At 37.8% G+C, this 7,821-nt stretch overlaps 1 pseudogene; it reads right to left on the reverse strand.

Annotated features, from left to right (window-relative positions):
- Nucleotides 1-2,334: 2,334 nt before the first annotated feature.
- On the reverse strand, nt 2,335-2,962 carry LOC149040086 (uncharacterized; annotated as a pseudogene).
- Nucleotides 2,963-7,821: the final 4,859 nt, after the last annotated feature.

The following is a 7,821-nucleotide window of genomic DNA, read 5'->3' on the forward strand; positions in this document are numbered from 1 at the left end:
GTAGTTGAGCGGCAGTTAGAAGTATTAGAGTAATTGCGGGTAAAAAGCTTAAAAAAAATTGGGCCAGGACAGATTTCGAACCTTTCTTCAAAGTTTTTTTGAATGAGAGTACAATGTTTCGTTAAACTGTGGTTTAAAGGCGATTTATCACTTGGGCAAACACCCACATCCTTTCATGAAGTTCCCCTCATGGCTAATGCGGTCAAATTTTAAATTTTCCATTACCATCGTCCAAGCAATAAAACCTTTATTCAAACACATATCGACACCCTAAATTGGCATCTATCGGATCTACTTTGATGTCGATTAATGAAGATATGAGTATTCGTTCATCGCCAATAAGTTGAGCCGAAACTCTGAGCAAGAGAAGACGTTTATTGACCGAAGACAAGAAGCATATATAAAACGAACGAGCAGGCAAAAAAAGGTAACAAAGGAGCCGCGCTAATTATGCGCCAACCGTGTGACAATGAGGCTAACTAAACAACAGTGTGCATACGAGACGGAACAATATGTCTAGGAAATCGTATGAACGCGAGTGCATTGCGTGATTTATGGGCACGAGTGATATTTTGATAGTTCTCAAAATTGCACGAGCCGTAGGCGAGTGCAATTTGAGAACTTTCAAAACATCACGAGTGACCATAAATCACGAAATGCACGAGCAGGTTCATACGATTTTTTATTTATTATATTCTCGATTTTTTTATAATTTGGTGTTCAAATTTGGCGCTTCCGAGGTGTTTCCATGGCAACTTCTCCGTATTGCACTCTATAACCTCTATTGCACTCTATAACTTATTTATGCATTCATCATTGACCAATCAGAAACGCAATATTTTGTTGAGTATATAATAAAACAGACTAAACCACAACGTGCACAATGCGTCATGCCATGCGAGCTAACGGCGGGAACTAAACGACAATGCGAAATATGGCGCATGTATTTGCGTTTGAGTAGCAGCTCTGTCATGTTTATCTTGATTAAGAGGGAACGTAAAAAAGCATTATTACCATTTTTTGCCAATTGCATACGTCTATTTAACGCGGTTTAACATGATTACGAAAATACAAATCTTGAAATACGGCCACAGAAACCTCCAATAATAGAAGAAGTTGACGTTAAGATGTGTTTTATGATGACGATTCTTTTGAAAAATTGTGAACGGAGAGCCGAAATGTAGGAAAACTGCAATCAAACTCAAGCACTATTAATATTTTAATTTCCTGAAAAGCGCCGTTTTAACTAGTATGACGTTTTGCGGTTACCACCATTATCATCAGACAAAAGCTCTTTTTCTCGCCTCAATCGCGAGGGGATCACGCAGATAATCATAACATGTCATACAATTAAAAATAACGACACAAACAGAATATCTCTCATGAATGGTGATGTCAAATACTGGAAAATTCACCCCCAAGCTTCGTTTGCTCTAAAATGAATCGGTTTTTTATTTGGGTACTGTATTGATTGCATTTTTTTGAAATTCAAGTTGAAAACGTCCCCTTTGAATTGCAAATCTACTCTACATAATTTCTGATTTCAATACACGTACTGGTTTAAACAGTTATGGTAGTCAATCGGGAAACTGGAAGAGTTGTGCCTTAAGTTTTGTCAGTGATGCTCATTTGTCTGTCGGCTGGTTCCTTGAGCTGTTTAGCCGTATGGAACTTCTAAGAGCATTATTTTGTTTCTGCCAATTTTGTACGTTTATTCCTAAGCGGTGTGATGTGACTATATAAATACAAGTCTTAAAATACGAGCATAACATTCCACCAAACTTCAGTGGGCTACATTGAAACCTCAGTTGGTAGAACAAGTTGTCGTTAAGATGTCTTATGTAATGACGTTTTGTTTGAAAAATTGATCCTAGTGAGAAATACACAAATCATCTCCTCCGCTTTTCTACTTGCAATGAGAACAGCGAGTTGCTCTCGATGATAGTTGCTAGGCGACCCGGCTCACTTTCTGGTTCAACCTCGAGAATGTTGAGAACATCATTAATAGCGTCTTTTTCATTCATATCCATTTTATATGTTAAAAGTCAAAATTTATTCTGAAAGATGGCGAACTGAGAATCTGAGACGTGAATACTTTTCATTCTTGAGCTTTGCTATCAATTAATTCTGCTCATCTTTCATCAACTCACCCGCGTAATTGTTGAAAATGATCTTCATTTCCTTAGCAGATGGTGTGTAGGAGAGAACTAAGGCAGCAGTGTTCTCTCCAAATGATTTTGCGATGCTTGTCATCTGTTGTGTGAGGACCCAAACGCTGATTTCCTTATGACTTGCTAGAATGGAATGTTATCAATATTCATATTTCTTATCGATTTAATTGATAAGCTCTTCGAGCCGGGCCGCGGAGTTGTAGTGACCATGAGTAAAAGTTGATATCCTATCTTCTCTTATTATTCTCTTATCATTATTAGCACTCAAAGAAATCTTGTCTATCGTCTCAGAGAAGACCTCGTGCTTAAGTGATCCGATTACATTCATTTTCCTCATTTCCATGTTTCCGCGAAATAAGCAGTCTTGTAGTCTTTATAAGTTATATTCTTCTTTATTACGACCTTCTTAATACCTTTTCACTTTTTCTCCTCTTTTGCCTCAAACATCTTGTAGCTATAGTGTTTGCTCTCAATCCAACAAAGTCTTTAACGACCTTTCCACCAGCTTCATCCTTCATCATTCTCACGACCTTCTTGTTGCGACCATTTGGGATCCCTGACACGCGATCTTCGGGGTAATTACTAATGTCAAGCTTGTCTTCAACATCACCTCTTATATCCTTATAGAAGTCTTCAGTCGCAATCTCATACAGCAAGCTGTCAGTGTCTGTGAAGAGAAGCTTTGCACGATCTCCAGCCTTCGGCCAGGCCGCAGAGCTGCCATTCTTCTTCTTGATGTAGTTATAAAAGAAGTCATACATCAGAGTCCTGCTGATATCAAGGATGCTCATTCCACTATATACTGGCTTATCAACTTAAGTTTTGTCTTCTTTACATGAATCGCTACCAAATCTTTATTGAATATCGTGCAATTCTTGTAGTTTGGTTTCGCTGTAAGTTCTAGTGCTATCTTTCTATCATTGACTAATCTCACACCTACTCAATTCTTGATGTTTTCCACAGTTTTTGCGAAGACAGAGTTGTTCATCAACTTGAAGAAATCTTTCTCGAAGTCATTCTTCGCGCTCTCCCGTAAATTAGTATTGAGCTCGATATAGCTCTTAAGCCAAGTTTCTTTTTCGAAACTTGTACCTCTATGAATCTTTTTGATTCTCAAATCGAGATCAAGATATTGTTTCAGTGTCTTCTGATGAACTATGTATCTATCCTTATCATTCAGATTTGGAATCATTTTTTCACCTTATTTATCCTCAGTATCTCAGGAGCAAGCGGATAATCGTTTTACAATTCATGGAGCACTTTAGGATACTCAAGATCCACCTCGAGGATGCAATGAATATTTCTCCAGTTGTCAAAGTCAGTTATATTATCCACTTGAAATTTCCAACAAGAGGAGGCTGGCACATTGCCCATCCATGAAGGTTGTCTGCATCGAGATGTATTGAGGTGATGTATTTCGTTGGCTTTGTTTAATCATGAGCTTCACCCAAGTATTTCTTGTTTACCCGTGCAAAACGATTTGAGATCATAGAGATTCCTCCCCGATTTCCTTTTTCAGTCATCAGCAGCATGTCAGAATCAGTGAGTGATTCAAGCTCTACATCACTCTCCTTTAAGGTAGCATCCCAAGCCAATCCAGGAGCGGGGAAATACCAAGCAGGGTCAAGCTTATGACAACCGTTTCTGGATTCTTCAAACATATTTGCCAGTAGGAGAACATCCGTTTTGAGATAAAGGTCATGGTAATCACCCATAGTCTTCATTTTGAACTCTTTCCAGACCTTCTTTGCATTCTTGTAGTCTTCATGTGAGATATCACTGTCGTTAAGCTTAGAGTAGAACTCTTCTTTGGGTGGCAGTTCTGTTTCATTAAACTTAGTGGTAGTATCCATGTTGTCATATAGGGACACACCTTTCCGCGAGACCAACTCGATTTTGTCTAGGAAGACTTTCCTTTTTAAAAACTCAGTTTTTCGACTAAACTATCGAGGAAGAAGCCATGAACCCAAAGCTGTCGAGAAAGCAAAGCTGGTTTTTTACGTCAACTGTTTTACCTTCTTTGTTGACGAAAGAGTCAACAACGATATCTTTACTGAAACTGATGTATTTTTCCTCATTATTTGGAATGCATTTGATGTTTTCTTCGGATTTGCCGAGATTTTTAACGAATAGATGAGAGTCATAGCCAGCCAAGTTGTGAATGATGACAGGAGTGAACTTCGGCTTCTTGAATAGTAGGTTGCATTTTTAGTGAGCTGCTCCACGATACCTCCCTGTGAAATGGCAGTGGTGGCTCACTCTGTCATTGTCATTGTCAAATAAACACTAGCAAATCCAGCAGTGCGTTGGATCGTTGAAATCACGCCGATCTTCATCTGTGGAGGTCATCTTCTCGGCAAAGTCCAATTACTTAGAAATCTCCTTGATGTTTTCTTCAAGCTTTTCTAAAAGGATCCGACCAACATCTTCATCTTCACTGCCCCTGCAGGGGCCGACCGAAGGCTTCTTTACTTTGAAGATGACTGGCTCTTGTGAAAAAAGCTTATCATCCAGACTAACGATGTGATAACAGAACCCACATGGTTTCTGCTTTTGATACTGATTAGTGAAGCTCTTATCACTCCTGAGCTCGCATGTGTTTATCGATTCTGTTAATTATTCAAAGTCATCGTAAATTAGGAATGGAACTCTTACAAAACGATTGTGATTCTTGAATTTGATATACGGTCTTATGCCTTCATCATTTACTTCCGGCATCACAATACGTCCTGCTTCATTATTTGAGCAGCATAGATCGTGAATTGCTAATTTTTCTTTACTTGGAAAGTGACTCAAACCTCTTCGACAGAAGGACAATGAACCATCTTGCTTTGTGACTTGTCTCGAGAATAACCTTCAACTGATTTTGATCAAGCAATAATGCTGATTACCTTCTTCTTTTATCATAAGAAGATCGATGATTAGTTTTCCTTCCTATTCTCTGTTCTTCTTCTCACTGATCCTGAGAGGATAGACTTTTGTACCTTTAAGACCAAACACATCGACTGCGATATCCTCATTCTGTTTGTCAAACCTATCAATATCTCGCAATTTTACTGGGAATTCGATCCCTGTGAAATTCAATTGGCTTGTCTTTCCTCTCAAGTCTGAAATCCTGTCAGGGTGTGACTTGAGAGGATTAAGTGCTCTTGCTATACACTACTTGAAGCATTGATTATCCTTGTTCTTGATCTTTATACTGCTTTCTTCCTTTGGATAAATTGGGAGTTTGATGTAAGAGCTGCCGTTCAACGATCTGTATTCCACAGGATTGATGTCAAGTGATTTCACTCTTTGATATCTCCAGTTGCTTCCTCTTTGATTAAAATTCTGAATTCTTTTGTCAAAGGTTTGCATAAAACATCCAATACTTGGGATTCATCTGTTGCCCTAAGACTTTTGATAACCTCGATGCGGAAAAATTTATCTTGAAGATAGAATAATCCATTATCATTTTCCCTTACCATCTCAGACGACAGGGTCAACTTGATTTTAGTCTGACGGTTGTCTCTCATTATCCTTGAGACTTCTGGTTTGGCTGTTTTTCATAGACACTCTCCATCCAAATCCTACTGCTCCGCCGTCTGGATCCAAAAGATCTTCAACACCTTCAATTCGAAATTGCCTTGTAAAACCTCTCCACCCAGTTACTGATTCATCAGCAACAAATTGTGTGCGGTCGACAATGTCGATTGAGCGAGACGGCTGTTTTTCTCTTAGTTTATTACCCTCAGCTTTGAATGACTTTTTCTACTTTATTAGCAGAGTATTTCTCAATAATTTATTAAAGAGGAAATGTGCCGTAAAATCTTTGACAATAAATATCCTGATGTCAGCCGCTCATGGCTTATGAATCATCGACAGGATTTTAGTGCGCGCTCACTTTTGATTAAACGGTTTTAAACAGATTTTCTCGCATCTTAAAAAATTTATCTGAGTTTAATTTCACTTATTTTTCGTTTATCTTTATAATCAGTCGTATTCAGAATGTGATACTTCCTTACACGAACCATTACTGTTCGGTTTCTTTGTTTTTTCCCCTTCTTTGAATATGGTTTGCTTGCTGTCCTCCTTTGTTGACGCTTCTTCTTTAATTCCCCTTTCAAAGTCCTAGTTTCATCACTTCTCTCCATCTTCATTTCCAATCTCCTTCGGGTTCTCTCCATTCCCAAAATTTTCTTGTACTCTTCAAATACGATCATGCACGATCGTATAATATACGATATACGATCATCAAATACGATCATGTAATTATTTATTTTTTATTTAATCATTATTCATGCAAGGTAAAAAAATTCACCGGGAAAAAAATTCCAATACAATGATTAATATCCTAAGAACCTAAAAATTCTAATCCTTACATTATATTAACTAACAGCAATGTGCCACTTAAACACCTGATTTCCATGAATGTCGTGTTTAAAAATTATGATAGAGAAGGTGTTTAAATTGGTTTAATGAACCAGACTCTCTATTGTTACATTAGGTTGTTTACGGAGTGCCTCAGAGAATAGTTTGATTCATTTCGCTCTATAAATTCGACGCGAGATATTCGGGAACTAGACCAGAAAAAGACTTGAAAACCATTAAGGCGTTCTAAATTTGACGCTGAGATTTCAAGTCTTTCCAACTGAGTTTGTGAAACAAGGAATAGACATTTACGTCAAAGTTTAGTGAAGTTATTGCATGTGCAGCACGGTTTTGTAGTTTTTGTAGCTTGTTAGATAATGGTTTGCCACAAATACCCCAGACTTGGCTGTAGTAATCAAAGTGAGATTGAACTAGCGAGTTGTATGCATTGAGAAGGGTGGATCGAGGCATAAATGGCTTAACTCGCTTTATGGCTCCAATAGCGCAAGCGATCTTTTTACGCAGTTCATCAATGTGGGAATGCCACGTTAAATTTTCATCGATATGTATTCCCGCCGAGGGATTTCACAGAGGAAACTTGTTCAATCAGAAAATTGATTGAGTCAAGAAAACACAGAAGTAGTTGGACGAAAACCTGAGAATTTGTTGCAATTTTCAGGAATATTGTTTAAATAAATACACCCTTCGTCCGAAGTTAAAGGTATTTCGCGGACTATTTTGGGTCCGATAGTTGAAGAAAATTCGTTAAAGGCGTTGGAAATCTCGTTAGAGTTACAGATAGAGATATAATTTACTTTCACTTCCTTTACTATCTGGTTGTTCGAGGTTGTTAATGGTTCCACTATTTCGACGTCGTTTAATTTCAAGAAGATCAGCCAGATCATTGTCAAGAAGGATATGCTTATTTTGAGGATTGAGGATTTCCAATACTCCTTTCAGACTATTCATTTCAACCTTCATCCTTCACTCCTTCACTCTTCAATGTATCTTGAAGAGCGAAGGAGTATGGGTTTTGATTGAATAATCGCCTTAATTCAGGAATTTTTTTTTTCTAGTTGGAGTGCCTTGTGCATTCATTACAGGGACTCAACCAACGACCTAAATTATACCAAATGTTGAAAAAAAGAACAGCTTAATAGCCTGATATATTGCTATTTTTCGCTGCATAGCAGCTCTTTGAAGCGAACTGTGTGATCATTTGAATCTACAATAATTTTTAGAACAACCATTTTATTTATAAAACAAAAAAAATCTACTGCTTTATAATTTTTTTCTGACT

This window comes from Pocillopora damicornis, chromosome 9 (genome assembly GCF_964200805.1).
Source record: "Pocillopora damicornis chromosome 9, jaPocDami1.2, whole genome shotgun sequence".
NCBI classification, from domain to species: domain Eukaryota; kingdom Metazoa; phylum Cnidaria; class Anthozoa; order Scleractinia; family Pocilloporidae; genus Pocillopora; species Pocillopora damicornis.